Here is a 23,573-nt window from a genome sequence, read left to right on the forward strand (position 1 = left end):
TGTCGGTTTGCATATGGTTGTTCTAACTAAAACGTTTGCGATCAAGAGCTGCACAAATCCTGCTAGGCACATTTTCCCTTGGCTTCCTGGGGAAGTTGTCGATTTTGCATACGGGTGTTCTAACTAAAACATTTGTGCTGAGTGTTTTATATTTAAAAACCGTATTAAACTGCGGATTGGGTGCCATTAATGGAGAGGATGTGAGCAAGGCGAGCGGCCATGGAAGTCAAAGGGCTCGCTTCCCGGTGAGCCTGTGCGGCGTACAGCTCGCATGCTTCCCGGTGAGCCTTCACATTAGAGTACAGCTTGAATGCCTCCCGTTTAGTCAAGCACTGAAGCACCTGTCCGCACGACACCTCCTAGCCATTAAAAGAGTAAGGCGTGGTGTCACGTGAATGGTTAATAGAACGCACACAATTTAAATTATACAAAACGTCTGAGATGTTACAATGGCAGCTATTTGTTTCAAAATGCCTTTGTTGGCTGTTATTCGAGTGCGCCTTCTCTCAAAATGGACACGAAAAATACTACAAAATGTCGGGTGCCATTCCATTATAGCATGCCAAGTTTCATGAATTTCGGACAAGTTTTGGATTTACTAGAATTTAAAAACAAAGTACCTCAACGTTTTGCCGGCAATCAACAATGCCCTGGTGTTTGAAACTCATTCCCATTTCTTGCATGGGACCTAAGTATGCACTGGAGGACACAGATTTGACTTTTTAACCAATTTGTATGCACTGGAGCATGTGCATGTAGTCCAAATTTGAATTATGCACATAAAATGCCTAGAAAACCTAGTTAATGTATAAAAATGTCCAAACGAACCTCGAAAAATTCCAAAATTAAAGACAACACTCATGTTGTTCTATGTTGACACTAGAATTTTTTGAAAGAAATAAGAGGCAACGGATATCATTTTGTCCCCAAAGGTGGCATGTTCCCTACCGAAACCATCATGCTTATTGTGAGAAGCTCTGGTTTGTGAGAACCTTATACCCAAACCTGCCCCAAATGGGACAAAAAATTTACCACGACATGTTGATGCCGCTCCATGATAGCATGCCAAGTTTCATGAATTTCAGACGAGTTTTGGATTTACTAGAATTTAAAAACCAGGTATCTCAATGTTTGAGGCCGAGTGACGGTGGCAGGGTGTTTGACATTCATTCCCATTTCTTGCATGGGACCTAAGCATGCAACCAAGGACACATATTTGATTTTTTGACCCGTTTATATGCACTGGAGCATGTGCATGTAGTTCAAATTTGAATTATGCACCTGAAATGCCTACAAAACCAAGTTAGTGTATAAAAACATCCAAACGAACCCTGAATAATTCCATTTTTTTGACGACACACCTATAGTTGCATGTGCACTGCAGATAAAAGTTCTAGCAATTCAAACACCATCCTTTGCAGCTGTGACCCCATTACATAATTCAAATCAAGACAAAAAAAATCAAGTAGATCGCACATAGTTTATTATCACCAACCGTGTGAGTTGTAGCACAAAATATCTTGGAGCACCGTCGGAGTGTGAAGCACACTAGCCCGCTCCTCAAATATCATTTCACTGTTCAATCATCGCCAGTGAAAGATGAGGACGTGGACCCGTGTCGTGATGGCAACTTTGGTGGCCCACTCCGGCGAGAGTGCGGCTGCAGCCGCCAGGCGCATGCTAACAAGCTTCATGTGGGCGACCGCAATCTGCATCTGGGCGGCCAAGGCAGCCCAAACGGCCGTTGTTACTTCTCAGGCGGCGGCAGCAGCATCTGCCTCGAGGATAGGATCTGGCGGGAGCGGCACAACAGTTGTCTGTTCCGCAGCGGCGGCCTTAGCCCTGATGGAGGCCGCCCACGACCATGCCGAGACCGTCCACGCCCAGCTCGTGGAGGTCACCACACAAACCGAATTAAGCTTCTCCGACAATGGTCGGCAACCCATGGCCGAAGAGTCGGCAATCGCCAGAGAGTTCGAGCAACCTTCCGTTCCTGCGCGGCATACCTTGCCACGACGGAACCCACCAAAGCCCAGATCGGGCTGCCCATGCCCAGCTCAGGGCGGCCTATTCCAAAGATATGGCGGACGCTGATGGCGAGATGCTTGCCGAGTATGGTGCAATTGATGCCATGGAGCCCCTTCCCCAGGAGACCGTCGGGCGCGAGCTGGACATGGAGCCGGCGGCGGAGATCGACGAGCACCAGCCGTAGTAGTACTCTTTGTTTTGTTAAATTAAGAACATTGGTCTTTAATTTGTTAGAGTAATGTTTAGGTCAGCTAGCTCTGTTTAATTGCTGAACTTGCTCGATTAAGAAGTGTGGGTGTGATGTAGTCTCCTTTGTGTACCCAAATTATGCAATGACGTGGATGACCACTGTAACCAGGGAAATTTGAACCAAAATTGTTGACGTTCAAACTCATCACACACGGGTTAAGCTATCTCAATCGTTTGTGATGTTCACATATCGTACACAGTTCTGAATAAGGGACCGTGTCTGATGACACTTTGCGCGCCAATTTTTTTGCTGGAGCGGTTCCAAAATTTTGGCTTTTGTAGAAATATCTACCTCCCCGCCCCTCCCTCTAACCAAAAGCCACATGTCCCCTGTTTCCACCTTCCTTTCCAAGTTGAAACCTTCACTCCTTGCTTGCAGCGTCGCCTCCTTGCCGGCGACCCTCCTTCATGCTGCTCGGCCTCGCCTATCCAGGCAGGTAATCCACAACCGACCCCCATCCTCCTCCTCCTTCCACACCCCACATGCCCCGACCGCAGGCGCGATACCTTCCACCCAAATTACCGACCCCTCTAGCAAATAAGTGCCGCCCTAAGCCATGGTGCGCGCAGTATAGCCACGATCTCAAGGAGCATTTGGCAGTGGAGAAGCAAATCACAGCCACACGCGCGGATGAGGTCGCGATGGCTGCCATTCATGTCGACCCCCAGATCTTGAAGGAGCACCTCGTCGGCGAGGCCACTTCCGACGCCTCGTGCGCCGACGATGTGATGCGTTTGGCTGTTTGGTTCAATTATGCAATGCGATATTCAATTGTTGTGGGTGCATTCTGTTATTATATACCATTTGACAAATATATCGAATTTGGTTGTACTAAATACATGGGAGAAAAATACAATTGCTATATTTCCAAGTTGTTAAGCATGCTTGGTTTGGTTAACTGTCTGATCTTCTATTAGGAGTATGTTATATTGTGGACTGTGGTGCTCAATTAACGTTTGGTTCATTTGTTGTGGTGTTTAGGTAACTGTTTTGTTTGGTTCAATTCTGCAATGCGATGTTCAATTGTTGTGGGTGCATTCTGTTATTGTATACCATGTGAGGAATAAATTGAATTTGGTTGTACTAAATACATGAGAAACAAATACATTGCTATATTTCCGAGTTGTTAAGCATGCTTGATCCTGTTAACTGTCTGATCTTCCATTAGGAGTATGTTATATTGTGCAATGTGGTGCTCAGTTAATGTTTGGTTCATTTGTTGTGGTGTGTAGTGATAACCCACAAGTATAAGGGATGTTTGTAGCCATTTTCGGTAAATAAGAGTGTCGAACCCAACGAGGAGCTAAAGGCAGAACAAATATTCCCTCAAGTTCTATCGACCACCGATACAAATCTACGCACACTTTGCGTTTGCTTTATCGGAAACATGTATGAAACTATTTTGTAGGTGTGATGCTAGAACTACTTTGCAAGAATAAAACTGTAAGTACTTTGCAAGATAATAAAAGTTAGGTGTTTAGAAAAAGGGTTTGTGTCAACAAGAAAGTTATTTGTCTCTAGGCAATCGATAACAAGTACCAGTAATCATTCTTGTAATTCTATATGAGGGAGAGGCATGAGCTAACATACTTTCTCTACTTGGATCATATGCACTTATGATTGGAACTCCGCAACTACTAAAGATCATTAAGGTCGTGAAACCCAACCATAGCATTAAGTATCAAGTCCTCTTTACTCCCATATGCCATAACCCACTTATCCGCGTTTAGGTTGTTGTCACCCCCGCAACACTGACAATAAGCAAACCATGAACATATTGCAACAGCCTATAGAGGCCCCCCTCACGTTTGTGTGAGAACGGAGGGCACCGTAGGACAGCACCATAAATAAAATATACAATCATACCAACCAAGATCACGATTAACCCACAGGACAAAACGGATCTACTCAAACATCATAGGATAACCATAGATCATTGGGAAATAATATATGGAGTTGAGCACCATGTTTAAGTAGAGATTACAGCGAGAAGAAGAGGTGTTACACCGCTGCATAGAGGGGGAGAAAGTTGGTGTTGACGGTAGCAAGATTGTTGATGTAGATCGTCGTCCCGATCGTTGCCCCGGCGGCACTCCGGCGCCACCGGAAGCGAGGGGGAGAGACCCCCCATCCTTCTTCTTATTCCTTGGCCTGCCCCCTAGATGGGAAGAGAGTTCCCTCTCTGGTCCATGGCCTCCATGGCGGCGGAGGGGCGGGAGACCCTCCTCCGAGATTGGATCTCCCTCCCTGTTCTCTTCTGTTTCGTGTTCCCTAATCTGGCCGAAAACCATTTCTTATATTTCGGGAGATACATAACTCCGATTGCGCTGAGATTTTAACACAATTTTTTCTAGATATAAGATTCCTTGTGCCCGAAGTAGACCTCCAACCGACGTTCGAGGAGGGCACAACCAACAACCACGCGCCAGGGGCCTCTGGCGCGCCTTGGTGTCTTGTGGGATGTGTGGGCCTCCGTTTGTGGTGATTCCAACTCCCCAAAAACATATATATTCCAAAATAATTCTCTGTGAAATTTTATTGCATTTGGACTTCGTTTGATACGGATACTCTGTGATACAAAAAACATGCAGAAAACAACAACTGGCACTGGGCAATGGATCAATAGGTTAGTCCAATAAATCATATAAAAAGTTGCCAAAAATATGTGAAAGTTGTATAATATTGGCATGAAACAATCAAAAATTATAGATACGACGGAGACATATCAGCATCCCCAAGCTTAATTCCCGCTCGTCCTCGAGCAGGTAAATGATAAAAAAGATATTTTTTGATGTGGAATGCTACCTAACATAAACTTGATCATATGTCTAGTCATGGCATGAATATTAAGACACGGGTGATTCAAAGCAATAGTCTATAATTTGACATAAAGACATCAATACTCAGGCATCCCAACAAACAATCATGTCTTTCAAAATATCAACGCTAAAGAAAGTTATGCCTACAAAATCATAGTCTTGTCATGCTCCATCTTCTTAACACAAAGTATTTATCATGCACAACCCCGATGACAAGCCGAGCAATTGGTTCATACTTTTTAACGCGCTTTAGCTTTTTCAACCCTCACGCAATACATGAGCGCAAGCCATGGATATAGCACTATGGGTGGAATAGAGTATGATGATAGGGGTAAATATAAAGAAGACAAAAAAGTAAGAAAGTCTCACATCGATGCGGCTAACCAACGGGCTATGGAGATGCCCATCAATCGATATCAACGTGAGGAGTAGGGATTGCCATGCAACGAATGCACTAAGAGCTATAAGTGTATGAAAGCTCAATATGAAAACTAAGTGGGTGTGCATCTAATCCTATAATGAAAAATTACCACTAGTATATGAAAGTGATAACATAGGGGATTCTCCATATGAAAAACATGGTGCTACTTTGAAGCACAAGTGTGGTAAAGGATACTAACAATGGCCCTTCTCTCTTTGTTTATTTATTTATTTATTTTTCTTTTATTCTTTCTTTTTTTCTTTTTTTCTTTCTTTTTTTCTTTTTTTCTTTTTCTCTCATTGTCGGGAGTCTCATCCCGACTTGTGGGGGAATCATAGTCTCCATCATCCTTTCCTCACTCGGGCACTGATCTAAAAATGATTAATGATGATCATCACACTTATATTTACTTATAACTCAAAAGAAATAAAAATTACAACTCGATACCTATGACAAAGTATGACTCTATATGAATGCCTCTCGCATGTACCAGGATGTGCAATGATCTAGCGTAACATGTATGAAAAATGATGAACAGTGGCTGAGCCACAACTACTATGTTAGCTATATGATCATGCAAAGCAATATGACAATGAATGCTCAAGTCATCAAACGGAAGTGGTGGAAATTGCATGGCAATATATCTCGGAATGGCCATGGAAAAGCCATAATAGGTAGGTATGGTGGCTATTTTGAGGAAGATATAATAAGGCTTATGTTTGATAGAGCGTATCATATCACAACGTTTGGATGCACCTGCGAAGTTTGCACCACGTCTCGAGGCAAGAAAGGGTAATACACGGTACTGTAGAGACTAGCAAATTGCGGAAAGGTAAGAGTGCGTATAATCCATGGACTCACATTAGTCATAAAGAAATCATATACTTATTGCAAAAGTTTATTAGCCCTCGAACCAAAGTACTACTACACATGCCCCTAGGGGGATAGATTGGTAGGAAAAGACCATCGCTCATCCCCGACCGCCACTCATAAGGAAGGCAATCGATAATAAATCATGCTCCAACTTCATAGCATAACGAGAGACTATCTCACAAAACTTAACACCAATATTCTTACTAACCGCAACCGTTTACTAGTACTTCCCACATATTCCATCTCTATATCGCAAAACTATTGCAAGGAATCAAACATATCATATTTAGTGATCCATAAGTTTTATGTAGGATTTTATGACTAACCATGCAAATGACCAATTCCTATTGGCTCTCTAAATAGATATAAGTGAAGCATGAGAGTTTAATTCTTTTTATAGAAGACCACGCTCTAATAAATATAAGTGAAGCAAAAGAGCATTCTTCAAACAACGGTTTTCTATGTGAAGAGAAGCAGGCAATCCAAACTTCAAATGATAAGTGAAGCACATGAAGCATTTTATAAAGCCATACTCAAAATATATAAGTGAAGTGCAATGAGCATTCTATAAATGAACCATGGACTATCTCATACAAGCATGGCGCATAAAATAAAAATGAAAAATAAACACAAAAGATGCTCCAAGATTTGCACATATCACATGAATGAAACGAGTCCGAAAACATACCGATAGCTGTTGAAGAAAGATGGGATGCCTTCTGGGGCATCCCCAAGCTTAGAATCTTGAGTCTCCTTGAATATTTACTTGGAGTGCCTTGGGAATCCCCAAGTTTGAGCTCTTGCCTCTCCTCCTTCTCCTCATATAGAGACCTCCTCAATCTTCGGACACTTCCACTACAAGAAATATGTCAACTTGCGACCATCACTATTGGTCGCTGAAAGGTCATTGTTTTTCATTTGCGACCTTTTTTTGACCAAAAACAGAAGGTCAAAAGTTGGCAGTCGTAAACTGAAATTAACGACCTTCTCTGTGAGAAGGTCGTGGATGGCAACGACCAAAACAAAAGGTCATTGGTTCAACGACCTTCTGTTTTGGTCGCTAGCTGTCTGCGCAGACCACATTGGATCCGACGTGGCAAGCTGACATGGAAAAATTGCGACCAAATGAAAAGGTCATTGGTTAAAATCAGCCCGGTCCAGTTCGCTGTTCTACATGAGCTAGCCCAACAATTCAGCCTTTTTGATTTTTTTCCTATTAATTTTGGTCAGCTACATGAGCCTGGCCCAACTATTCGTCCTTTTTAATTTCTGGGCCACAACCTTTTTACAGTCTACTTATTATACATTTTTAGACATTTTATTTTGAAGCTGGTCCCACTAGTCAGATTGGTCCCACTTGTCATGTTGATCTCATAGCTGGTCCCACACAACAACAAAATCAAAACTTGTCACCCATTTTGATAAGCGGATCCCAGGTTTTCGTTTCACAGGTACTGAAATCACATACATAATCAATATATAATCAATATTTCAAACTGACCAGAGAGCACATGAAATTCGTCAAAAACAACACTAAATTAGTCTATTACAATCTTTACAATCTAGATATGTCTACTATTCCAATATATAATATGCTACACTTTCTTGAGCAATCTTCATGGTTTCGCACTTCCAACTTCCTTTTATGCCTGAAGCTCCTGTAAAAGAGGAATTGCCACATTTATAAGTAAGAGCTACAGTACAAGAACTGATGAAAACAAGGCACAACAAGAAGTAATTCGCTAGCACAACTCCTAGCCAAAAGTGGATGTTAACAAAACACATTATGGAACAAAGGTGCTCCTGATGTAGCACATTGCAATGAGCATAAGAGTCTTTGGTTCTATTTTTTCTAAGCTAAAGACACCAAGTGCCGGCGTTTTGAAACAATATGGCTGTCTATATTTTGATATGACCATTCATATCGAAGGGCCTGAATTCAAATACGTCAAATAAATGGAATTTAAATGCCGATAGTCATAACTGATTGCAAATAACATGTAATCCCAGAATTTAAATTCACAACATTAGAATTTATGCGTTTCTAACCTCTACTAACAACATTTGCTAGCAAGAACGTGCAGATAATGATTGAATTGCACACAATCACAAAATATACAGCCCAACATTTTTCAGAGCTGCTGAAATCATCAAAGAACCAAAAATAATATCTAAGACATTGCATAACTGAACTTGCCTAATCCAATCGCTTACTACGCCAAAAAGGCGACCATATCCTCAATAGTTCGCATGTGCGAATGCATCAACTTGAAGCACTAAAACTGAGCAACTGAGACCACTATTTACATCAAACTGATGTTTAATGTGGCGCCACATAGCTACAGAAACCATATCATGAGTAAACTGAACATTTGCAAAAGTAGAGCCAGGTTCTCTCAAGGATTGTAGCCATTCATATATTTATGGTACCTACTTCTACATGATCATTTCACTCTAATCCCCTACCTGATTAAACTAACAAGTGCTCATATTACTAGTAAGCTCGCTCTAAATTTATCCACTCCATATGATAGTAAATCTAAGAGGTGCCAATCGATTGGTCCAATAATGCAATATAGCAGCTCAGTCGCAATAAATAGCTACAGGCCTACAACAGCTCAAAGTGGCAGTAGCTCAAAAACAAGCATGGGTGATAGGTCAATGGATAAGTTCCGTGACGGCCTTGCAAAGGCAATTGCTGAATCTACAAGCTAGATGTTGTGAATAAAAAAACTGTACTTGTTCATACAAATGCCTCTTACTCGTGTCGCACGTCGTGGTGCACCATCTTAGTCAATCCGGCCTCAAGGACCAGCAACACTGCTTGCTCCCTTGGCCCAACTCCTTGCTGTACAAGATGACCGAGACTCGGATGCAGAGCTCCCTGCACATGACATACTGTATCAATTCTTGCAGCAATAAAAGAAACTCACATACCATAGAACTTGCACAATAGTGTATCAGCATGCATGATTCATGTAGTATAATAGATAAACAACACAAACCTTTTTGTTTTCTGCGACGACGCCGAGCAGAAACGCGAGGAGGCCAAAACAAGGAGACGGTGAGGGTGATCCCCTTTGCCTAAGTCAAACCCATGGCTCCTGCATAACAATGCCCAAAAACCGTCAGGGGAGAGACAAAATCAATAGCAATACAACATGAACGAATGTGTCATCACGATCGCATGTTGCGGTAAATAAATGCAACTAGGTGATCGACTGTAAATATAGTGAAGTGAATCTCCCACAAACAGCGGATGTCGTTTCTCCTCGGGGACTAGATGATCAGCGATGATGCTCGGCTAACACAAGTACTACAAATTGAAAACATTTGTACCACAGTAACAAATCTAACACAAGTACTACAAATTGATGTCCTTTATTCAACAAGTGCAGAACACAAGTGACATGTGTAACTAATTACCACACCTAAGAACAGAGAGTCATATGCCACGATTCAGTTCATGGATCAGCAATTTAAAACCACACAGCACAAGTCTAAAACTAAACATATCATATCATTATACAGTACTAGTTCTATTGAATTACAGAGAAAGAAAGAGAGAGAGAGAGCAGCAGCAGCAATAGTAGGGGGTTCAGACTTCAGAGAAGATCAGCAGCGAGGTTAGGAGAATAAGATGTAAGCGTGGGGATGGGGAGAGGAGTAGCAGCGAGCAGCAAGAAAGAGGTTCGGAGAAGAAGTGCAGCAGCAGGTTTAGTGGATTCAGAGAAGAGGCAAGCAGGAGGAGGTGCAGCAATAGAGGAGCAATAGAAGTATTTTGTCTGAACCCAAACAACCTATCGTATTTGTACACCAACTCAACAACGAAGACACCTTAAGACAACAATATGCAAAGAAATAGTTTTCATTACAACGGATAAGCACGAATGCAGAAGTACCATAAGCCACAAACTTGTACTTCAAACATCGCTATATCCATGTATTAATGGGGTTGTTTGTTTATATTAAAACCGAAAGATCCAATATATATACATCATATATGAAGCATGCTAAACAAAACAAAATCATAAACTGTAGCAAAAACGCATGTTTTTAAACTAAGCAAACATGTGTCCTAATGAGCAGCAGTACTCAGTAGTTAGTACAATCTGCTTAGACTTGTATTATGTTCACCCCTAACAGAATGATACCATACTGTCAGAACAGAGGAGAGGGAGGGCGTGTACTTAAGTACTGATCTACTAGACGGGCAGACGCTACCCGTCTTGTCCTGGCAAATGCATTCTGAGCTAGACTGACTTCACTAAAGAAACAAAATCTGCATCGTCTGCCTAAAGATGATATAACACAGAAATCTCCCACATAACTTCGTTATCAGGGTTACTTAGGGTAGCAGAAAAAAGATGAGCTAGCGTGTTATTTTATCATATGGACACTCCACTCTTTTGCTCCAAAAACTTAAACACGCTACTTGACATCATAGTCATGTTTCTCAGAAAAGGATTAGAATAAGACCACGTATGGTGGTAGTGCACAAATCATTACTGTACAAGTTGATTTTTGAAATGATAAACTGGAGAAGGTGCACTTTGCTTAATGGGAAAACCCAACTTCAAAAGGATAAAGTACCCTAGAATCCTTCGCCGATTCCCTATCTAAAATAACAAACATGCCATACTGCTATAACTAATATACTCAACTGAGGCTCTGCCAGTGCCAGACCTAAATCATAACAACCATTCTAGATTCCAACCGTCAATCAATATACTATATGGGACTAGCTTTAATGAAAAAGTAAAGCCATTTGGCCTGTTCATCTACAAAATACTGTTGTTTATCCCCAAATCCACGTCAAACGACCGATCGAATTAGGGGATAGAAGAGAGGGAGGGAGGGTTCAGGAGGTGTATGGACAGGCATCGTCATGGGCGGAGGAGGACATGCGGCGCCCGACCGGGGCCAGGGCGGGGGGCCTGGCGCGCGCCGCCAGGGAGCGGAGGCCGGATCTCGCCATCAGGGAGGCCATGTGTGGGTGGTGCTGCCGCTGCTCTCGAGGAATAGGGGTCGATTTGGATGGCTCATTCGCTGCCATGGATGGGAGGAAGGATCAGAGGGATGGGGTCACCGTGGTGTGCTCGGCGCCGCCGGAGGACACCGGCTTCAGGCGGGATCGGGCGCCATAGGTGGTGGTGGTGGTGGCAGGGAGGAGTGGTGCGGGGGAGAGGGAGAGACGAGGGAGAGAGGAGCTCGCGTTGGTGGATGGGTGGGTGCGCCGTCGCGTTGGTGGTTTTGGACGAGGGGAATGAGACAGAGGACTGGATCGGGAGGGGGCCGGGGACGGGGAGGACGTGGCGGAGGCGGCGAGGAGATGGGGACGAGGGAGGAGGGGTGCGATGGTGGGAGGGGTCGATGGGATCTGATCTAGGGTTTGGGCTGCGGGTGGGGTATCTCTCTTTTAATTTTTTCTATAGATAGATGAATAGATGGATGTGGAATGGAGAGATGGATGGATGGATGGATGGATGGGCGCCATGTCATCGATCCTTGGGAAGAGTTCTGATTGGTTTGGAAACTCAGTGACTTAAAATAGTTTTCAAGTATTAAAAATAGAGGGATTTTGTGAAGTAGCTATCAGAAAAATTTACAAAAGGGCACCACACAAATTTTCACTAAAGTTAGACCCCTTTTTATGGATATGGACCAATTTGTATGCATTTCTAATCCTTCTAGCTCTTTTTAATCATTTTTCGAGTGTCCAAAATGACTTTTTTTGTGACTGAGCTACCATATATTTGTTGCAAAATTGTACCAAATCAATTTTATAAAATACTAGGACATATATAATGCACAATTGACGAAATGGTTGGGTGTCAAAAGATTTTATCCACCTCTCGTGAAAAAGATAAATTTTTGCCGATTCAGTAGGAAGCGGGTCAAATTTGAACTGCAGTTGCCTCAAAAATCATTTCTAAGTACTTAAGTATCTATTTAATCAGAGAAACATCAAAAAAATTCCAAGATTCAACCACTAGCTAGGAACAGTCATTCCCGCCGTTTTGACTGCATTTTGAAACGGGCATAAAAAATTCAAAAAAATCAAAAAATTGGAAAACCTTCGCATTGTGTCATTATATGTGACCAAGTTACCAGGAAAAATAATAAAATTGTAATACGGTAATTATTTTAAAAAAGTGTTCTCGGAAACGAGCTATCATGTGTGAAGATGCATGGCTTTCAAGCCAACTGATCAATCTTATGGCCACATTCATGGCATAGTTTGTTCAAATGATCTCATATTGTGCACAAGGGTGCATCTTGGGATGGCAAACAATGTTGCCTAAGGAAGTTTTCATTTTCTTTGGACGAAAAATTCATTTTCTATTTTTCGAGTGCTCAAAATGAGTTTTTTTGTGAAGGACCTACCATATATTTGTTGCAAAATGGGACCAGATCATTTTTTATAATATATTAGGACATATTTAATGTACAATTGACAAAATGGTCGATCGTCAAAAGTATTTATACACCTCTGGTGAAAAAGACAAATTTCCGCCGATTTAGTAGGAAGCGGGTCAAATTTGAACTGCAGTTGCCTCATAGTTTGCTTTTTATTTTTTCCAAAATCATTTATAGGTACATATGTATCTATTTAATCATAAATACATGGTTTGGTGGCGATACGTTGAGGTTTGGATGGTGGCCGAGGGCCGCAACTCTAGAGCGCATAAACTCGCATGCCCGTCGCATGGTCACCGCATGACCGTGGTGTTGCCACGTGTTCCGGACGACCTAGGCATGTCTAGTGAGTTGGGAACTCCCTTGATATGTGTCAGGAAGAAGAAGGCAATAGAAGAATCTCACGAGGAGACTGAACTGAGCTCAAACATGAATTAGCACCCAAGTGTTTGATTAGTGGTCATCTACTAAGGACACTATCTTGGAAAATTTGCAATGGGCCTGAGTTTTGGCCGAGGATGATCATCTACTAAGGACACTATCTTGGAAAATTTGCAGCTCAAATGGAGGAGCCTAGGTGTCACTTGCTTTGCAACATACCACACTGGACAGAAATATGAATGTTGAAGCTAGACTCAAATGAATGAATGGATTGATCTGAAATTTGGAGGAGGAGGATCATTTGGGCATATGAAGGCACTTTCAAATTTTCATACCATTTGGATAAATAAATGGCACTTCCTTCACAGTGCTCTCCACTGAACAGAAAACTGGGAAAATACTGAGGGAAATTGGCTAGAATAAATGAGCTAAAATTTGGGGGAGGGAGGTTATATGGGCACGGTCATGTCATGGTAAATTTTCAGCAATTATAAATTAACATAAAATATAGTTACTTCACAAACTGAAAATATCACCAGAAACAAAGATTGGATGCTGAGCTCACATGTATTGTTAGATGGGGCTCAGATTTTGTGGAGAGCTATGATTTGGGAATATAGAAGATGTGGCAAAAATTCAGCTCATTATGATATGCCTAGCTAGTACTTCCTTCACAACAGTTTGAGCTGAACAAAACCTTTGGAAATTTGCCGAGGAAGGTTTGCCAGGCAAATGGAGTTGAATATTGTCATGAGGTAATGATTTGGATAGTAAAGAATGCCCAATTTTTTGGGAATTTTGGGAATGACAGAAATATAGGTTGCTTCACAACCTAGGGCAAAAATTGACCCATGGACATGACACATAGGCAAAACGGATGATGTGGCGCCTAGTCATAGCAATCCACCACAATTTACAAGGTTATGACCATCTATATTGGTCGTGATCAGCTAGAAATAAGGCAGTGGACCAGTGATGTCTGCTTCATGACCATTTCGTGTAAGGAAATTACGACCTTTCTGACCAAAATAGTCGTTATAGTTTAGGGTTTGGAGCCCCCGAACAGCTTTTGACCAATTTCTCTCAAATGGTCATAAATTTATGACCAATTCTTACAGGGTCACTGACAAAAGGTCACAAGTTGACATATATCTGGTAGTGTTCATCCATACAAAACTTAACCGAACTTTTAGTGATGGGGTTAGTGAATATGGCAATGAAATCCCATAAAGTACTGATGTAACATTATTGTATAACTATAAACAAACATTACCCATTGTATTCTATAACAATTCTATGGCCTCAAGTCAAGGAGGCTTCAACAAGAATTCAAACATACGCAAATAATGAAGCTATAATAGCAATCTGTGAAAACAGGATAGTCTGTAAAGATTTGAACATCCACCATACTTCTGTACCTCAAAAAATTCTGAAAAATTAGGAAAAAAATAAAAAATTTGTATAGAAAGACAGTACAAAAGGTTTCAGACCCATTTGACGTTCCAGTAAAAAATGTAAAATCGACCACTACAGCCAAAGTTTTTGTTTTGCACCACACAAACCAACAAGCAATTTAATCATCCTTGGCACATTATTTTTATAAGACAATGTAATTGTACAAGGGGATAATTATTTTTTTGAGAATCTTCATGAAAAATTCTACATTGTTTCCATGAGCATGAACACAAATGTTCAAGGTCGACCCTCACTTCTCCAATGCGTAACTTCCAATCGCTTCTCTTTTGTGAAAAGATTTTTAAGTTCCCCTCTATATTTTTTTGTTTTTAAACTTTATAAAAGCACTCAACAGAAAGAAATGACTCTCTAAAACTTCCGGGTTGTCTCCCCGGCAGCACTTTCTTTAAAATCCATTAAGCTAGGCATAAAGTTCGCAAGTAATGAATCCACCTGGTTCCCAAGGTATATCAAAGCCAATTTTAATTAACAATGATTTGGAATTTAGTAATGAGCACAAAGCAACATATATCATGCAATGTGAAGTCTAACTCTCTTCCTATGCATCGGCATGTCATACAAGAACAATTCATGCACATCAAGTAAAGGCCAATGCATAATATAAGCAATTTCTTGCAATTCTATCGTGTTGGAAACATAGAGAGGCGGCGATATAGTTCCTCTCTCATAATAATTGCAAGTAGGATCAGCAAGCACATGCATATTACATTCATCAAAATTATCATGTGCAATGGTAAAAGGCAACCCATCAATGTAATCCTTAATAAGTGCAAACTTCTTCGATATAGTGTAGTTGGGAGAATTCAAAAAGATAATAGGACTATAATGTGTGGGTGCAATAGCAATAATTTCTTTCTTAACATAAGGAACTATAGCAAGTTCATCTCCATAAGCATAATTCATATTGGCATCTTGGCCGCAAGCATAACAAGCATCAATTTCATCAAAAAGGGATATTTCAAATGAATCAATGGGATCATAGCAATTATCATAGCATTCATCCTTCCGTAAGAACAAAGGGAAATTAAACAATGTATGAGTTGAAGAGTTACTCTCATTAGAAGGTGGGCACAGGTGATCAATCTGCTCTTCCTCATCTTGTTCTTCGCTCTCCTCATCATATTTTTCATCCAATGAGCTCACAGTTTCATCAATTCGTTCTTCCATAGACTCCTGCAAAATATTAGTCTCTTCTTGGACAGCGGAGACTTTCTCAATAAATGCATCAATATCGGAATTGTATTTATAATTATCATAGCAATATTTAAGGATAGCAAAATTTTCAGGTCTATAAACATCATCATCAAAATCTTCATACTTTCCAAACAAAGATTCAATTTCATAAGCACCCTTAAAAGCGACAAATTCTTATATTCGTTCCACATCATACTAATTATATCTACCATTGGCATAAGAAGCTAAGGTTTCATTATCATTAAATTTGCATGAAAAGGGAAGGTGTGGAGCATTCATCCTAGAGCAACAAGTAAAATCATATCTCAAGCATAAATGCCGAGCATACCAATGCAACATATAAATTTGATCCCATAAAATTTTCCCTTTTTGTGTCAACCTATAATCCCTAAAGTATTCACGTTGATCCAACGTTACTCCCATTATAATGTTGAATGGGGTTTTCTCAGGATTATCAAAGTAGTGCATAATATCTTTCACATAACGAGCATCGAGGGTTTTAGGAGGTTCCCCATCTCCATGAGTAGCAGGTATCACTAATTTTTTTTAGTGTTTCGTGTTCCATATCCATATCTAAAGATTGAGAACAACTTAGAACAGGCAATAAAAACTAGTTAGTGATAAACCAAACAAGCACACACGAGAATATTCACCCCACGCTATTGCTCCCCGGCAACGGCGCCAGAAAAAGGTCTTGATAACCCACAAGTATAGGGGGTGGTTTGTAGCCTTTTTTGATAAATAAGAGTGTCGAACCCAACAAGGAGCTAAAGGCAGAACAAATATTCCCTCAACTTCTATCGACCACCAATACAACTCTACGCACACTTGATGTTTGCTTTATCGGAAACAGGTATGAAACTATTTTGTAGGTGTGATGCTAGAACTACTTTGCAAGAATAAAATTAGAAGTACTTTGTAAGATAATAAAAGTTAGGTGTTTAGAAAAAGGGTTTGTGTTAACAAGAAAGTTATTTGTCCCTAGGCAATCGAAAATAAGTACCGGTAATCATTCTTGCAATTCTATATGAGGGAGAGGCATGAGCTAACATACTTTCTCTACTTGGATCATATGCACTTATGATTGGAACTCTAGCAAGCATCCACAACTACTAAAGATCATTAAGGTCGGGAAAACCAACCATAGCATTAAGTATCAAGTCCTCTTTACTCCCATACACTGTAACCCACTTATCCGCATTTAGGCTAATGTCACCCCCGCAACACAAACAATAAGCAAACCATGAACATATGGCAACACCCTACAACGGGGGCCCCTCACGTTTGTGTGAGAACGGAGGATACCATATGACAGTACCATAAATAAAATATAAAATCATACCAACCAAGATCACGATTAACCCACAGGACAAAACAGATCTACTCAAACATCATAGGATAACCATAGATCATTGGGAAATAATATATGGAGTTGAGCACCATGTTTAAGTAGATATTACAGCGAGAAGAAGAGGTGTTACACCGCTGCATAGAGGGGGAGAAAGTTGGTGTTGACGGTAGCAAGATTGTTGATGTAGATCGTCGTCCCGATCGTTGCCCCGGCGGCACTTCGGCGCCACCGGAAGCGAGGGGGAGAGACCCCCCATCCTTCTTCTTATTCCTTGGCCTGCCCCCTAGATGGGAAGAGAGTTCCCTCTCTGGTCCATGGCCTCCATGGCGGCGGAGGGGCGGGAGCCCCTCCTCCGAGATTGGATCTCCCTCCCTGTTCTCTTTTGTTTCGTGTTCCCTAATCTGGCCGAAAACCATTTCTTATATTTCGGGAGATACATAAATCCGATTGCGCTGAGATTTTAACACAATTTTTTCTAGATATAAGATTCCTTGTGCCCGAAGTAGACCTCCAACCGACGTTCGAGGAGGGCACAACCAACAACCACGCGCCAGGGGCCTCTGGCGCGCCTTGGTGTCTTGTGGGATGTGTGGGCCTCCGTTTGTGGTGATTCCAACTCCCCAAAAACACATATATTCCAAAATAATTCTCTGTGAAATTTTATTGCATTTGGACTTCGTTTGATACGGATACTCTGTGATACAAAAAACATGCAGAAAACAGGAAGTGGCACTGGGCACTGGATCAATAGGTTAGTCCAATAAATCATATAAAAAGTTACCATGCTGTTTTTCAAGACTCTCAAAATAATATAAGTGAATCATGAGATTTCAACGATTTCTATAAGATAAAACCACCACCGTGCTCTAAAAAGATATAAGTGAAACACTAGAGCAATTTTGCCTAGCTCAAAAGATATAAGTGAAGCACATAGAGTATTCTAATAAATCATGATTCATGCGTGTCTCTCTCAAAAGGTGTGTACATCAAGTATGATTGTGGCAAATGAGAAAGCAAAGACTCAAATCATACAAGACGCTCCAAGCAAAACACATATCATGTGGTGAATAAAAATATAACCTCAAGTGAAGTTACCGATAAACGAAGACGAAAGAGGGGATGCCTTCCCGGGGCATCCCAAGCTTAGGCTCTTTGGAATCCTTGATTATTACCTTGGGGTGCCTTGGGCATCCCCAAGCTTAGGCTCTTACCACTCCTTATTCCACAGTTTATCAAATCCTTACCCAAATCTTGAAAACTTCACAACACAAAACTTCAACAGAAAATCTCGTAAGCTCCGTTAGTATAAGAAAATAAATCACCACTTTTGGTACTGTTGTGAACTCATTCTTAATTTGTATTGGTGTAATATCTACTGTATTCCAACTTTTCCATGGTTCCTACCCCCCGATACTAGCCATAGATGCATCAAAACAAGCAAACAACACGCGAAAAACAGAACAGTTTGTAGCAATCTGGAGATTGCGAGTACTTCTGTAACTCCAAAAATCCTGAGAAATTAGGAAGTCATAGACAATTTGTTTATTAATCCTATGCAAGACGAATCAGTATTTTATCACACTTATGATAAAAATGAAAACTAATCTCCTGGGCGCAAAAGTTTCTCTTTTTCAGCAGGATCAAATCAACTATCACTGTAAGCTATCCGAAAGGTCTTACTTTGCACAAACACTAATTAAAACATAAAACCACATCTAACCAGAGGCTAGATGGATTATTTATTGAAAACAGGACCTAAAAATCAAGAACGAAAATAAAGTTGGGTGGCTTCCCAACTGGCGCTATTGTTTAACGCCCTTAGCTAGGCATAAAACATGAATAGATCTAAGTATTCTCATCTTCAGTATGCAATTCTTTTCTCATCAAATCCTCCAAAACCCGTCTAAGCAATGTTATCCTTTCCTTTATTTTACCTCCTAGAGGATGAACTTATATCATGGAAGGGACTTTGATTGGTAATTTTGACATTCATAAACCCATAGTCGGGATCATCACCATATATATCATCATATAAGATACGAAGCTCGTTTTAAAAAGGTTCTTTCATCATTTTATTCCACCAATATCTATTAAATCCTACATAAATTCCTCTAGTTGTCCAATCAAACTCCTCAAAAGTTTCAAGATACAAAGATTGAGAGATGTCTGAATGGGGCACTCTTCTCCTCAGATTTTCACTGTAAGATTGATAATCCCTAGATTCCAAACTACGCATAGTTTCTTTATCATGAAGGATATCTATAATTGGAGGGTATTCAACATGCTTTTTATAGAAAGTGAAAGTATCCCTAACTTCTTGTATTATAAAATCAAATTCACGCATAAGGATAATAGTGGCAATATTTTTAGCTATTGGATGATTAATGTTAGGAAGTACATAAAATACTTTTTGCAAGGCAGGATCAAGATGCACAAATTTTCTTTCCAATTTCTCAACAAGCATAACAATAGCATCCGCATAACAATTTGTCTCAAGAAGAATAGATCTTTTATTAATAGGCATGGATCCCATACAATCAAATAATTCTTGGATAACACTCTTCCTGATAATATTACCATCCCCCACACGAAAGATTTTTGTTTTGTAATTAGGCGGATTTTCGACATGATTAGAGGAACAAGATTCTAGTTTTTCCTCAAGATTATCAATGATAACCTCCCTAGTTTCAGACATGGTGGCAATTGGCAAATGAGCAAACGAAGAAGACGAATGGAAGAGGGGCAAAGAAAAGGCGAATATTTTCAAAAATCATTTTAGAAGTGGGGGAGAGAAAACAAGAGGCGAATGGAAAATAATGTAATGCGAGGGATAAGAGTTTATAATGGGTACTTCGTATGTCTCGTCTTGGCGTAGATCTCCCCGGCAACGGCGCCAGAAATTCTTCCTACTACCTCTTGAGCTTGCGTTGGTTTTTCCCTTGAAGAGGAAAGGGTGATGCAGCAAAGTAGAGTAAGTACTTCCCTCAGCTTTTGAGAACCAAGGTATCAATCCAGTACAAGATAACACAACAAGCCACCGAATACCTGCAGAAACAAACACCAACTTGCACCCAACACGACAAAGGGGTCATCAATCCCTTCACGGTTATTTGCAAAGTGAGATCTGATATAGATGGATAAACGGTAAAGTAATATTTTTGGTTTATAGATCAGAAAGTAAAAGATTGCAAAGAAAGTAAACAAGAAACTAAAATTGTAGATCGGAAACTTATATGATGGAAAATATTATGGTGGGTGAACAAATTACTGCTGAGCAATTGATAGAAAAGCGCAAAGTTATGATGATATCTAAAGCAATGATCATGAAAATAGGCATCACGTCCGTGTCAAGTAGACCGAAAAAATTCTGCTTCTACTACTATTACTCCACACATCGTCCGACTCATGCCTGCATCTAGAGTATTAAGTTCATAAGAACAGAGTAACGCATTAAGTAAGATGACATGATGTAGCGGGATTAACTCAAGCAATATGATGAAAACCCCATCTTTTTATCCTCAATGGAAACAATACAATACGTGTCGGTTCCCCTTCTGTCACTAGGATCGAGCACTGCAAGATTGAACCCAAAGCTAAGCACTTCTCCCGTTGCAAGAAAAACCAATCTAGTTGGCCAAACCAAATTGATAGTTCGAAAAGACTTGCAAAGATATCAAATCATGCATATAAGAATTCAAAAGAGATTCAAATAATATTCATCGATAAGCTAATCATAAATCCACAATTCATCGGATCTCGGTAAACACACCGCAAAAAAGTATTACATCGAATAGATCTCCAAGAACATTGAGGAGAACTTTGTATTGAGAATTAAACAGAGAGAAGCCATCTAGCTACTAGCTATGGACCTGTAGGTCTATGGTAAACTACGCATGCTTCATCGGAGAGGCAATGGTGTTGATGTACAAGCCCTCCGTGATCGAATCCCCCTCCGCCAGGACGCCGGAAAAGGCCCCTAGATGGGATCTCACAGGTACAGAAGATTGTGGTGGTGGAAAAGTGGTTTCGTGTCTCCCTTGGAAGGTTTTGGGGTATTTGAGAATATATAGGCGGAAGAAATAGGTCGGTGGAGTCACGAGGGGCCCACAAGCGTGGGGGCGTGCCCTACCCCCTTGGCGCGCCCTCCAACCTTGTGGCCGCCTCGTGGCTTCTCTGACTTGCACTCCAAGTCCTCTGGATGTCTTCTGGTCCAAGAAAAATCATCATGAAAGTTTCATTCCGTTTGGACTCCGTTTGGTATTCCTTTTCCGCGAAACACTAAAACAAGGAAAAATAGAAACTGGCACTGGGCTCTAGGTTAATAGGTTAGTCCCATATAAAATAGCATATTAATGCATATAAAACATCCAAAACAGATAATATAATAGCATGGAACAATCAAAATTTGTAGATATGTTGGAGATGTATTGTAAGTGCATCTAGTGCCACCCCTAGTTGGTTTTGGAGTATTGACGACAAACTTGGTTGAGGGACTAATGTGTTTGTGAGAATTGCAGGATAACACAGGCAGTAGTCCCTCATTGATTCGGTTTACCTACCAAAGACGACCCCTAAAAATGTGTGAAGACATTGAAGACAATGGTGGTCTGTGAAGATATTCACATTGAAGACTATGACATGAGAAGACATCACGTGAAGACTATGGAGTGCGAAGACATAGTTGTTTCGTAGTTCCTTTTCTTCTTTGTTGAGTCATAGGTACCACTGTACTGTTAAGTGGGGTCCAAGTGAACAAAGTCAGAGTGACTGATGTGATGCTCAACTAAATCCTATTTCTTCGAGCGAAGACGATGAGAGCAAATCTTATCCAGAGCTGGATGAGTCAGCTTAACTTGTAGCCCAAGTCAAGCTGCCGCGTGTGTTTGAAATCTGACCGTTGGACACATGTCAGTTCCTTATTGACCCAGGGTCATTTCATACAAATCAGGTCGGGTTGCCTCCTGGCTATAAATAGCCCACCCCTACACCATAAATTGCTGGCTGCTCAGAGTTAGTGCTCGGCTTTTGTCGTTTGAGAGCAACCCACCTCCGAAGGATTTGAGAGAGAGAGATCCTTGCAAGGACAAAGACCAAAACACCCAGAGCCAAAGAGTGTTAGGCATCACTGAAGTCTTTTTGTCCGCGTGATCTGAAGACTTGTTACACTTGAGGACTATGAATCCTCCAGCCAGTTAGGCATCGTGTTCTGAGCGTCCAAGAGTCATTGTGGATCGCCGGTGAACAAAGTCTGTGAAGGTTTGGAAGTCTACCTTGAAGACTTACCAGAGTGATTGGGCGAGGACTGTGTGTCCTTAGCTCAAGGGGAATAAGGTGAAGATGTGGTCTTCTGAGTTAAATCTCAGCCTCCCTAATCAGACGTACAATTGTCACAACAACTGGAGCTGGTCTACCAAATCCTTGTCTTCATCAAGCTATTGGTTCTATCCTTCACTTCCCTTTACTTTACAGTTTGTCTTCGTGAAGTCACGGGCTACCTGTATATGATCTAATTGACTTCACGAGTGAAGATTGTTTACTGTTTGGCTTCATACTGTCTTCCATCCAGATCCTTACTACCTAGTTGCTGATAGTCTTCGTGCTTTCACTTCATTGCTTACTTGACTATGGCTTGTCTAGTGTAGTCTACCTTCTGCTGCATATCAATAGGTTCATTTCTATTGTTTCTCTTCATAGCCACCGTGTTTTGAAGACTTCCATAAAAATCGCCTATTCACACCCCTCTAGTCGATAACTAGCACTTTCAATTGATATCAGAGCAAGGTGCTCCCTTGTTCTGTGTGATTCGGTTTAACCACCTGGAGTTTTAGCTATGTCGACTACATGGATAATCAAAGTCTCCGCTGCGTGCCCTATCTTCGATGGCACTGATTACCCTTACTGGAAGAATAAGATGCGCATGCATCTTGAATCCATAGACGTCGACCTTTGGTATGTCGTCAAGAATGGTGTTCCCAAGGTCGGTGAAGGTGTCACCGCTGCCGATGTCAAGAGGTTCATTCAACTAGACTCAACCGCCAAGAACATCATCTATGGTCACCTGACAAAAGGACAGTACGGCCGTGTGAGTGCACTGGAAACTATGAAGCTAGTCTGGGACTGGCTCTCCAAGGTCAAAGAAGGCGTCTCAACCGAGAGAGACTCAAGGATTCGTGTTCTTCGCAACCTCTTCAACCGCTTGAAGAGGAATGACAATGAGAATGTCCAGCTCACAGTTGATCGCCTCACTGATATCACAAATGAACTTCGCGCACTCGGCGCCACTGAGATCACCAAGCATGAAATCGTCAAGACACTTCTGAGATCGCTTGACAGCTCATTCGACACCTTGGCCGTGATGAT

The 23,573-nt window shown here is 41.1% G+C and overlaps 1 long non-coding RNA gene across 1 annotated transcript; it reads right to left on the reverse strand.

Annotated features, from left to right (window-relative positions):
• Window positions 1–7,841: 7,841 nt before the first annotated feature.
• LOC119354517 lies at window positions 7,842–11,768 on the reverse strand. Its single transcript, XR_005171013.1, has 3 exons — window positions 9,397–11,768; window positions 9,154–9,275; window positions 7,842–8,049 (listed from the first exon to the last, which is right to left on the reverse strand). It is a non-coding gene; the product is annotated as an uncharacterized LOC119354517 (long non-coding RNA).
• Between the last annotated feature and the right edge of the window lie 11,805 nt (window positions 11,769–23,573).

The sequence above is a fragment of the Triticum dicoccoides genome, chromosome 2A, assembly GCF_002162155.2.
Source record: "Triticum dicoccoides isolate Atlit2015 ecotype Zavitan chromosome 2A, WEW_v2.0, whole genome shotgun sequence".
NCBI lineage: Eukaryota > Viridiplantae > Streptophyta > Magnoliopsida > Poales > Poaceae > Triticum > Triticum dicoccoides.